General features: G+C 36.4%; 1 long non-coding RNA gene across 1 annotated transcript in view; it reads left to right on the top strand.

The window, feature by feature from the left end:
- LOC146401044 (uncharacterized) overlaps positions 1 to 8,996 on the top strand; it is a 328,359-nt gene extending 319,363 nt beyond the window's left edge. Inside the window, exon 5 of the long non-coding RNA XR_014813352.1 lies at positions 7,349 to 8,996. This is a non-coding gene — a long non-coding RNA (uncharacterized LOC146401044). The remainder of the gene's footprint in view (positions 1 to 7,348) is intronic.
- The last annotated feature ends 4,000 nt before the right edge of the window (positions 8,997 to 12,996 follow it).

Here is a 12,996-nt window from a genome sequence, read left to right as displayed (position 1 = left end):
ATGAACATTGGTGTGCACAAAACATTTCAATTTGTGTTTATTTTCTTCAGATATATACCCAAGAGTGGAATTGCTGGATTGTGTAGTATTTCTATTTTTAGTTTTTTTGAGTAACCTCCATACTGTTTTCCACAATGGCTGTACCAATTTATAGTCCCCCCCAGTAGTATACGCATTTTACCTTTTCTCTTCTCCCCAATATTTGTTATTTGTAGTCTTTTTAAAAACTTAATTAATTGGCTGCAGCATGCAACATCTTGATGTGGGATCTGTGTTCCCAGACCAGAGATGGAACCTGGGCTGCAATGGTGAAATTACTGAATCCTTAACCCTGGGCCACCAGGGCACTCCCTGTGGTCCTTTTGATGATAACCATTCTGCCAGGTATGAGGTGATATAACTGCAGTCACTGATGCACTTTCTCCCTGTATAGATTTGCCTATTCTGGCGCTTCATATACGTGGGATCATATAATACGTGGTTGCTTTCAACTAGCTTCTTTTACTTGGTATGATGTTTTCAAGGTTTAGCCATGTTGTAATGTGTATCAATACTTTATTTATTTTTATTGCTGGATAATGTCACATTGTGTGGGTATACCATATTTTATTTATCCATTCATCAGTTAATGAGCATTTGTGTTTTTCCTATTTGGGGGCTATTATGAATAGCGCTGTTATAAATATTTATGTACAAATTTTTTGTGGGCATGTGTTTTTATTTTTTTGGGGGTATATATACCTAGGAGTAGAATTGCTGGACAACATGCAAACTTCATGTTTAAATAGTCTGCCATTGTTTTCCAAAGTGACTGCACCATTTTACATTCCCATGAGCTAAATATGATAATTCCATCTTCTCCATATCTTTACCAACCCTTATTATTATCTGTCTTTTTGATTATAGCCTTCCTAGCATGTGTGAAGTAGTATTTTGTGATTTTTAACTTGCATTTTCCTGATGTCTATCGATGTTAAACATTCATGTCCTTATAGCCATTTGTGTATCTGCATTGAAGAAATATCTTTTTAGAACATTTGCCTCTTTTGTAACTGGGTTATTTGTCTTTTATTACTGGGTTTTAAAAGATTGTTATATATTCTATCATAATATGATTTAGACTGAGTTATACATTTTTTTTTTTTTTTTGCTTTTCTTTAGGGCCACACTCATGGCATATGGAGGTTCCCAGGCTAGTTGTCAGATCAGAGCTACAGCTGCTGGCCTACACCACAGCCACAGCAATGAAGGATGTGAGCCACATCTATGACTTACACCACTGCTCATGGCAACGCCAGATCCTTAACCCACTGAGCAAGGCCAGGGATCGAACCCTCGACCTCATGGTTCCTAGTTGGATTTGTTTCCACTGTGCCATGACGGTGACTCCAGTACTGAGTTATCCATTTTGCAATATTTTTTCCCATCTTTTGAGTTTTCTTTTCATTTCTTTGATGCTATAATTTAACATGATAAAATGCATAAGTATTTATTGGATAAGGTACACTAATTCATGTACCCACCTAATTATTTTTATTTCATTAATTTATGCTTCATTTATAACCCATTCTTCTCTTGTGGGCTTATATTACTCTGAGTGTATATATATTATTATTATTTGCTTTTTAGGGCTGCATCTGCAGCATATGGAAGTTCCAGGCTAGGGGTTAAATTGGAGCTGTAGCCACTGGCCTACGCCACAGCCACAGTAACGTGAGATCTGAGTCACGTCTACACCACAGCTCACAGCAACACCAGATCCTTAACCCACTGATCAAGGCCAGGGATCGAGCCTGCATCCTCATAGATCTTGGTCTGTTTCGTTAACTGCTGAGCTGCAAGGGGAACTCCTGAGTGTATATTATTTACATTGATTGGTTATTAGTCAGTTGATAGGGAGCAAAACATGGCACAGAGCATTTACTCTCTGGCGATTGACTGTGTAGATATGTGGGACACACCTCAGGGAAGAGAGCCTCTGCTATTCCATCTGCTCATCCAGCTCTGGTCCACCCCTCCCACACTCCACCCTGACAAGGTTACCCTGTCTCAAGAAAAAATTCCTACACCTTGACTGGTCTGATGTTCTCTATGTTCTATTTTGCCTAAGTTTAAAATCAGTATCACAGCTTTTCTTGGAATTGCTTTTTTCCTGGTATATCATGGTTGACCCTGGCATTGTTCTTTACCCTGAAGTGCTTATTTCAGGTAAAAATACTTAGCCAAGGAGTGGGGAGAAAGGCATTCCCGTTGTGCCTGAACAGGTTAAAAACTGGACTAGTATCCATGAGAATGTGGGTTCGATCACTGACCTGGCTCAGTAGATTAAGGATCCGGTATTGCCCCATAACCCAGGAAACTTCCATATGCCGCAGGTACAGCCTTAAAAAGAAGAAGGAAAAAAAAAAAAAAAGAGGTGAGAAAGAACTTCTCAGGAGCCATCTCCCTTATTAGTTCCAAATGCTCTCTGCTCTCCACCTCAGCTGGCTCCCTCTCTGTACTGATGTTACCCTGTCACCTCTGATTGGTTCCACTGTGGCACCACAGGTTTTCCTGTCCCAGAATAATGCAAATACAGGTAATTATCTCCCCATGCGTAGTAGGTAGGGGAGAAAGAAAGGCCGGCTATAAAGGGCTCGCCTACTTTAAAACATCTAATTCTCCTCTGACCTCTACTCCCAATGTCCCCGTTACAGGTGTGATCCCAAATGTATTCTGCCTCCCCAGGAGTTTCTTACCATTTGTCTTAGGTTGTTGAATCCAGCAGTGTCATTATCTTGTCTTTTTCTGGTTTTAGGTTTAAGGGATAAGGTAGCAGCCATGCTAGATCTTCTTGTCAGGAATCAGAAGCATTTTTTATATACTAATTATTTGTGACTGGAAATTTCCTCATACCTAAAAAGAATCTACCTTTGTATCGCTGAGTAGACTTGCCACTTTCCCTAAAGCCTTAATAACATTTAGCTAAGATGTAGAAATAACCTTTAAAATGCCATTTATAAAGATATCCCCAGGAATCCACTAAAGGGTTGCCCTTAAAATGCTTTTGTTAATAATGTAGGGAAGATAGTAAGTATGGAAAGGAAGAGTTTGGGAGACAAATGTGAAGGAAAAGAACAATCTTCTATCAAAGCTATATTGTGGGTTGAAATTTTAACTGAAGGTGATATTTTAGGGACAGAAGAATTGGAGGAAGTTAAGTACAATAGGGCCTAAGAGATTTTTAGACAGGTTGTCCTTTCAGCATTCTTCAGATGTTGAATGTTGTGGATATTATTTATGCAGAATTCTAGTTCTGTTACTGCATTCAGACCAAGCTAGACAGTTATATGAAAAATGAATCTTATTTCTAATGATGTTTCTCTTACAGCTATTTAAAGAATTCTATAGTCCATTAAAGATGTTCCATTTTCTCATTAAAATTATGAGTAGTAGTATTTTGTGATTATTTTTCTTAATAGATTTTTTAATTTGAAAAAGAGGCAAAATCTCAGGAAAAATCAATCCGAGAGACTTTGTCCCCCTTTCTTTCAGTGGTGTATATTGTGCTTGTCGAGGAATTTTGATACAATTAATATTGCGATAATAGGGACTGTTCTGTAGAGCTATTTATGTACCATAGTCTAGAAGCAAGGAGAGGGATCTGACGGCTAGAATTTCAGGTTGTCTCCCACAACAGGAGATGGTAGATGAGTTTCAGGGTTTTAATTGCATATTGAAAAAACTGACTTAGAAACATCCTGGGATTTACAAACATAGAGTTAAATCTCCCTCATGGTATACAGCGTACTTGTCTATTTCTATACCTCCCTAACAAAACAGAATGATTTTCATTGACTAAAAAAAAAAAACAAAAACAAAAAATACGTCACGTGGAAGGCATTCATCATTGGAATCCTTCATGTGTCATTTCTGTGATTACTTACATCTGCCATAAAGAGAACTAAGAATCTGAGTTAAAGGATGTTCTACCCTAAACCATAATCTGTGTCTTTTGTTCAAATGACGCAAACTTCTTAAATCTAATTATCATAGAACCAAATCTACATTTTCTAAGACCATGAAATCACAGCAACTTAGAAATTTTAAGTACTCAACACATTAAATTCAAGTTATTTCCTGCTGTTTCTAGTTCTATCTCTAAACAACAATATAAGCTGGTAATGCCGGTTGGTTGGTTGTTTGTTCAAGAACTGAACACATTTTTATTGAGCCAGAGATTCTTCCAAGTTCTAAAGGTTTGCAATATACAACCCAGAAGATTCCTTTCTCATGGAGCTTACACTTTGATGGGAAAGACAATTAGCAAGTAAATAAGATAATTTCAGACCATAACTATGAAGAGAAGGAAACAATAAAATGATACATCGGTGAGATTGGGCTGTGGGGTGGGTGGCATTATGTAAGGTGCTCTAGAAAAGGGCTCTCTAAAAATAGGCTGTTATAGCTAAAATTTGAATAGAAAGATGTCAGTTATGTGAAAATCTGAAGAAAAAACATTTTAAGAAGTAAAAAGGCAAGAACAAAAGAGAATGAATCAAAGAAAGCAAACAACTAAGTAAAAACTTGAAACTTGGATGAATTCAACAGTTAGCTCTTGGTTAGAGAATACCACGTGAGCATAACCACATGCATTTGTTTGGCTGGAGCAATCTGTGTTTATGCCTGTTGCCCAGGTGAAATTACCCATAGCTCACCCATTCACTCTTAAATCGTTCTGGTTTCAAGAAAAAATGATGTGGTGACTCTGATGATAAATCTGAGATAATTGCAGCCATTTAGAGGACAATATTGGAAATTTGGAAGGCTAATTTTATTGTACTGTAAACTCAGAGCTCAGACAACGGTTTTCATTCATTAGACTCTGCTGTCTTAGGAAACTCTTTGAATTCAGAACAATCCATTTTATTGACCATTTCCTAAGATTCTTTTGCTCTCCTCTGTTAAATATCTAGCCATCTACTCTAAAACTGCAAAGAGTGAAAACATAATTGAATACAAAAAATATTAATTTAAATGTCACCTATTGTTAGATTTCTTTCATTGTCACTCTCTTCTTAGTCTTTGTCATGTACTTGGGAAGTAGGACTATGCAAATAAGAGTGATTGATTAGACTTTTACCATATTCCTTCATGTGTACTCATCCTTGAGTGATTTCCCAGTTTTCTGCATTTTACACACAGTAAAGTCCTGCATAATAAGAAGCCAGTTGGAAACTATAGAAAATATTGAAAACATCAACCCAACAGATGCCCCAGGACTGAACATGAAGCTCAATAGTTAAAATGTAGAATATTTGTCTAGCACACATGTCCCAAAGGAGCATTTTTTTACAGCTTTCAAATGCTTTTAAATCCTGTTTTTTAGGAGAAAAATATATCATGTTATGATATATTTTTTAAGAAATGTTTATCTATATATTTATTTTATGTTTAAAACACCCAACAATCCTTAGAAACTAATAAGAATCAGTGTGAGAGTACATAGATCAAATAGGGCATGTGGACAAAGTAAAAGTTTCTTGTGGAATTTTAGTGTTTATGTCACCAACCAAAACATCACCCACATTTAAGTTTTATCTTCTTTTTTTTTTTCCCCAGAGAATTCCAGAAATTTAAAGGCACTAAATGTGCATTTGACTTAAAGATCACAGAGGCATAAACATGGCAAAATTACACAGTTTTAGATCCTTTTCACATTTCGTTTGTGCATACCATAGATATTCAGAAGCTAACTTCTGAATAAGGAGGTATAATCAATCCAGAAGGTAATATGTTTGTCAGAGGGCTAACATGATCTTAATCTACATCAGCTGAAGCACATTCATCAGAATAACAATTCCTTAAATTCTGTAAGCTACTCTTTAAACGGAATGTGAGCATACAGGAAAAATTAACTTACAAAGAGATTTCAAAACGTAGTATTTGAAATATTAAAATATAGCGCATAGCACATTGGAAATACTATATGTATCTAAAATTTACCCTTCAGATTATTCAGTATCTACTATATATCAGCCAGTTCAGCTATCATCCTTAGTAAATTCAACACTATTCATATAGACTTTACATATTTAAAAATCAAGAGTGTCTTCCATAGGAAATTAAAACTGTCTTAAACTATGTGAAAAATTACACATGGAAGAGAGATTATACTTATGATTGTATTGTCTTAGAAGGGAGAATAAAAATCAGGAGACTTAGGCTAGGATTGGTAGGAGGAAGTAGAGAGGATAAGCCTGCAGTTCAACTTCAATATCAAGGATTTGATCTACTTTATGGAAAATATTATCAATTTTTCATTCATTCAGCACAAACCTATTGGGCAAGTATACATCAGGATCCTTAGTATATACCAGGAAAAATTAATATTCTCTCAGTTGAGTATTTCTGATTCTTATTTCTAAAATTAAGCTCTTGGTCCCCAGTGATAAACATCTGGTAATAGCTGTGATTATTAGACTATGGGTGATATAGAAGTACGTATTTTTATTACTAGTTTTATATAATTCTCCTGCTATAAATTAACTTTCTTGAAAGCAAAAACATTGAAGTAATAACACATCACCTGCAGTTGTGTTGGCCCCATTAGAATTGTCCATATTAAAATATCTAAGGAGTTCCCATCGTGGCTCAGCAGTTACCGAACCCAACTGGCATCCATGAGGACATGGGTTCAATCCCTGGCCTTGCTCAGTGGGTTAAGGATCCAGCGTTGCCATGAGCTGTGGTGTAGGTCACAGACGTGGCTTAGAACCCACATTGCTATGGCTCTGGCATAGGCTGGCAGTAACAGCTTCAGTTGGACCCCTAGCCTGGGAACCTCCGTGTGCCATGGGTGTGGCCCTAAAGAGACAAAAAGACAAAAAAAAAGTATCTAAAGTGTTAGTTCCCACTGTGACACAGTGAGTTAATGATCTGTCTTGCCTTTGTGGCATTGTCAGTTTGATCCCCAGTCCAGTGCAGTGGATTAAGGATCCAGTATTGCCACAGCTGTGGCAGACGCAGCTGATTCAATTTCTGGCCCAAGAACTTCCATATACTATGGATGCAACCAAAAAAGAAAAATAAATGAATTAATAAAAGTGTGAAAAGTATACAAAAAATGCAATGTGTCAAAGAACGTGTGCTCCTGGACATGGCAACTTCTGATGACCATTGTTACTCTACCAGGAAGGTTTGGAAAATTGGGGTTTCTGATAAGATTTGATGTTTACCTATTTATCTAAATTAAATTCTAAATTAATACATTTCTGGAAAAAATATAATCAATGAACAAATGGTGGCCGGGATGACATTGTAGATTCTCTTCTCATGGACACACCAAAATTACAACTTTTTTTTACAGAGCAACTATCTATGAGAAAAACCTGAACAACAGCAAAAAAATTCTTCTAAAACTGAAGACATAAAGAAGGAAGCACAATGAGATGACTAGGAGGAAAACACAAACATGTGTAGGCTAAATAATATGCTACTAAACAACCCATGGATCTCTGAAGAAATCAAAGAGGAAATTAAAAAAAAAACAAACTGGAGAACAATGAAAATGGAAATACATCAACCCAAAATCTATGGGAGGGATGCAGCAAAAGCAGTTCTAAGACTGAAGTTTAGAGTGAAGTTCTAAACAACCCATGGATCTCTGAAGAAATCAAAGAGGAAATTAAAAAACAAACTGGAGAACAATGAAAATGGAAATACATCAATCCAAAATCTATGGGAGGGATGCAGCAAAAACAGTTCTAAGAGTGAAGTTTATAGCATGACAAACCTGTATCAGGAAACAAGAAAATGTCCAAGTAATCTACTCTTAAACCTAAAGGAACAAGAAAAATAACAACTAACTAGACCCAATGTTAGTGGAAGGAAAGACATAATAAAGATCAGAGGGGAAGTAAATGAAATAGAGGCTAAAGTAACATTAGAAAAGATCAATGAAACTAGGAGATGTTTCTTTGAAAAGATAAAATTGATAAGCCTTTAGCCAGACTCATCAAGAAAAAAAGAGGGCCCAGATCAATAAAATCAGAAATGAAATGAGAGAGGTTACAACGCATACCACGGAAATACAAAGGGTCATGAGAGATTACTACAAACAATAAAATGGACACCCTAGAAGAAATGGGTAAATTCCTAGAAACATATAATCTCCCAAGACTGAATCAGGAAGAAATAGAAAATATGAATAGACTATTAGCAATGATATTGAGTTAGTAATAATAATAATAGAAAACTCCCAATAAGCAAGTCTGTGGACAAGATGGCTTCAGAGGTAAGTACGACCAGATATTTAAAGAAGAGTTAAACCTGTCTTTCTCAGAGCAGTCCAAAAAATTGAAGAGGAGCAAAATGCTCCCAAACGCATTTTCTGAAGCCAGAATCACCCTGATACCAAACCTAGACAAAGACATCACAAAAAAATATAAAATTACAGACCAATATTGCTGATGAACATAGATGCCATAATTCTAAGCAAAATATTATCAGACCATATTCGACAAGGCATTAAAAGGATCATATACTATGATTAAGTGGATTTATACTAGGATGTATACCAGGATTACAAGGAAGTTTCTGTATCGCAAATCAATCAATATGATACACTACGCTAACAAACTGAAGAATAAAAATCATACGATCTTCACAATAGATGCAATAGAAAAAACTTTTTATAAAAACTCAACATCCATTTATAATAAAATCTTTCAACTAAGTGGGCATAGAGGGAACATACCTTAACATAGTAAAGGCCATATATGACAAACCTATAACCAACATCATTCTCAACTGTGAAAAGCTGAAAAGATTTCCTCAAAGAATGAATAATAAAACAAAGATGCCTGCTCTCTATTTTTATTCAACATAGTATTAAAAGCAAATACTCTGTGTATGTAGTGTTTATAAATAGTTATGGAGTCAGTAGGATTTGAGCAGAAAATTCACTGAAGAGGAAGCATGCATTGCTATATTATTAAATAATAAAACTGTAAAAATTTAAAAATAGAAATTAAATAATTAGAATTCCCATTGTGGCTCAGAAGGTTAAGAACCTGACATAGTATCCATGAGGATATAGGTTTGATCCCTAGCCTCACTCAGTGGGTTAAAGATTTGGTTGCCACAAGGTGCCATGTAGGTCACAGATGTGGCTCAGATTTGGTATTCCTATGGCTGTGGTGTAGGACTCAGCTGCAGCTCCAACTCATCCCCTAGCCTGGGAACTTCCGTATGCCATGGGTACAGCTATAAAAAGAAAAAAAAATAAAGACATTAAACAACAATGATATTCCACATTATTTGCATTTGAATATTTGTTGTGTTACACACAATGTATCTGGTTGGAATTTAAACTAGACACAGTTGATAAAAATTTTTACAATTATACAGTAACTTTTAGGACGAGAAATAATCATCTCTCAGTTCTCACTGCTGGCAACTCCATTAGCAACATGGTGCCAAATCAGCTTATATATCTTCTTCATCATCTATATGATTATTTGCAAGAAGATAATATGACTGTGACTGTGTCCTTTCCTATAAACTTCAGATTCACAGTGAAGTGGGCTAAAAGGTGGTAAAATTCTATATTCCATTTTTGAGTAATCACTCAGCCTCACCAGGGGTCAACGAACTTCCTCTTAAATGCCAGAGAGCAAACATTTTACACTTTGTAGGCCAAAGGGTCTCTGTTGCAACTTCTTGACGATGAAGTTGTCAGGGAGGAAAAACTTCTCCTCAGTCTTCTTAGTTTGATTACTTAGGACCCTGTGAATTAAATTGACAAAAAAAGATAAGCAAGAGACAAGACAAAGTTCACTCACATGTTTACAGGAGAGCTCACAGAAAACCTGTCTCAGAGACAGCATTCAGGCCTTCCGTACCATCTCAGTAGGAGAAGGGCTGGAGGGAAACGGCACTTAGGGGAAAACAAGTGACTTTTAGAAAAGATAAATGGACCCTTAGGAGAATACATGGGAGATATAATAGTTTTGTGACAATTTCTGTTTATTTCTTATCCCCATTGCCAACTCCTTTCCAATGATAGGAGTAAGTCTCCCCGATTGTGAAACTCCAGGGAGGGGATTTATGACAGTTGAATTCTTTGGGGAGATTCAGCTTTGAGTTCAGAAAAAGCTTCTTCCTTTACTTACTGACTCTCAACTCTCTTCAAATCAAAATAATCCTTATGCCCCAATGATATATTCTAGAACCCGTCATAGTTTTACCATGAAAGCAGTGATAGATGATACGTAGTTGTATTGGGATGGCCGTGTTCCCATAGATCTTTCTTTACAAAACAGTCGTCCTCTAGGGGTTCATAGTTCGTGGTTTGCAGACCCTACTCTAGACTTTTACTCTAAGTTCAGGACACACATCTTATGGATAATCCAGTTAAGATGTATCTTGTTAACAGAGAAGGTTTTTACTTAATTTCCTGCTCTTCGTTTGTCAAGAGCATTCAATGTTATATTTCTGAGGTATTTGTAATACTGTTTTTGAAAAAATGAAAAGTTTTTAAAATAATAGCGTATAATGTTCAGACTATTAGATGACCATCTACCTGAATCAACATGGCTTTGGAAACAGACACGTATAGCTCAGGTTTTTGGCTCTGCCATTTACTCGTTGTAGTAAAATAATGTCTCTAAAACTCAGGTTGTTCATTTATAAAAGGGAACGAATAATATCAATTTCATGAGGTTATCGTGAAAATTAAATGGAAAATACATGAAAGGAGTTAGCACCCTCTCTTAGCATCTAGTAACTTCTCACTAACTAGTGGCTAAGTTATTGTTTTATAGTTTATCATTTATTATTAAATAGAGGTTTTATTGGACAATAGAGAAATGAACATTTAGGGCCTATTGATATCCCTATAGTAGATTTGATATCTGTACCTTGAAACATTCAGTTTTAATGATGATAATTACCACTTAAAAACAATATGCTCTAAATTTTATAACCAGGAACACATCCATATTAATTTTGTTCCAAAACAAAAACCCCTCAGTGCTCCTAGGTTCAGTTCTTAAGATGAAAGTATGGAAAGAGGAGTTCCTGTCTGGCTCCTTGGAAAGCAATCTGACTAGTATCCATGAGGACACAGATTCTATCCCTAACTTTGCTCATTGCGTTCAGTATCTGGCGTCGCCCTGAGCTTGGTGTAGGTTGCCGATGTGGCTGGAATCCCATGTTGCTATGACTGTGGTGTAGGGCGGCAGCTATAGCTCTGATGTATTTGACCCCTGGTCTAGGAACCTTCATAAGCCATGGGTGAGGCCCTAAAAAGCCAAAAAGAAAAGGAAGAGAAAGTACAGAAAGAGTACTAATGAAATATACCCAAGCGCCAGTTTGAAAATTATCATTTGAAAGATGTAGAAGAATCTAAATTGGTATTTCCATAAGTTCAGAAGCCTGACTCTTTGTCCCTTTGAAAATCCCAGTTTTCTGCAGGGTAACTAGTGACTGAATAAGAATAGTGCAGTTCAATAAATAGATTAGAACAATGCATTGAATAGTTAAATTACGATATAATGAAGTAAATTGCTAGCAAGCTGATGACATCACAATCTCAAAATATCCTCTAAAAGTCAAAAATGCTTTATTCATCTTTCCCTCTCATCAGGGAGCAGTGACAACCCTAATGACATCTGGGTTTCTTTCAAGCCAGTGGGTTTTGGACAGGGTTGAGGGTTTTTTTTCTTTGAGTGGTCACAGCCCCAGTTAGAAACAAAATTAGCCACTATCAGGGGATGATGATTCTTTTCACAGACTTCCTGTGAGTATATTTGAAATGCAAATGTCAAAACCCCTAAAGAAAATGAAGGCAAAGTAAATTAAATAAACAAACAAACAAACAAACAAACAGCAGCGTGTTCTTAAGAGCAGCAGTAATTTATTATCTAGCAATTAGCCTTGCAATAAGCTCCCATTTCTCAGTTAAGAGTATTTCTGTCAATATTGGAAATATAATTATGATAAAGGTTGAAGACACAGTACAGTACTCAAATGTTAACCATTTACAAACAACTTGTATTTAATGACAGACAGGAGAGCACCTAATTACACTCAGCATTTCAAGAAAGGATGACTATTTGCCAAACAGCACTCCATTTGATTGCCTGTAAAGTGCAGCCCTGGGTTGTTAAAGGGAAAATAGGATTTTTGGCTCCAGGTAATTAACTTCCCTGCTGTTCCCTTCTTAGGCCCCAATGAAGGCCCTTTGAAGTCTTCATTTTACCAATGGGTATTTTGTCAAGGCCAAAAATATAATACCCTGCCCAAGTCCTTCAAATAACAGTTTTCTTTATCATTCCTTTGTAAAATCTTTGAAATAATTAATGATGGCCTGAAATGTGTAAAGGGCCAGGCTGTCTGCTTGAAAGGAGGCCAGTCAACAAGAGGACTGAGACAGGACAGCCCGAGAGAGGAAATACTGAACTGAGTGACGATAGAGAAGCATTATTTGAAATCTAGATTCTTTCAACAAAGGCTCATTCTTCAAAGCATATGGGAAAAATGTAAGAGAAAAAAAGAAAGTATGAAAAGTAAAGGTAAGTGGAAAAAAATGTAAAGCACATTTTTAAAAATACATACATGATCATAGGAATCTTTGTTGAGCGTAAGTGGGCCCATATTTAGAAGCAGGTGCCTTGAAAGAGAAATTGGGGTGAGATCAGTCAGAGAATTGGCCTGCTGCATTTGTCTCAGAGATCACTAGGCATATTTCTAGCACTTCATATTCTCCTAAGAGTCTAGCATTTATAGAATCTATTTGATGAGAACTCAGAAGTGCGGCATTCCTTGAACTTTTGATAAGCCATCTGAATCAGGTGCCATTGTGCCACGGGTTTCCCCAAGCTCCTTCCCTTATTAAGGTTCCTGAAGAGACTGAATTACTGATATGCCTTTGTTAAGACTTCTCTACCCAGTTTCTGCAATGTCCTGTTGCAGACAAGTTTTCTTAGAGCTGATAACGTGCTCTCCAATTTT

This window comes from Sus scrofa, chromosome 8, assembly GCF_054392235.1.
Source record: "Sus scrofa isolate SSC_HxYL_T2T_F1_AM1 chromosome 8, Sscrofa_HxYL_maternal_Yorkshire_Landrace_v2.0, whole genome shotgun sequence".
Taxonomy (NCBI): Eukaryota; Metazoa; Chordata; class Mammalia; order Artiodactyla; family Suidae; genus Sus; species Sus scrofa.
Note: the sequence above shows the minus strand (reverse complement) of the source record. Positions and strands in the feature narration are given on the sequence as shown.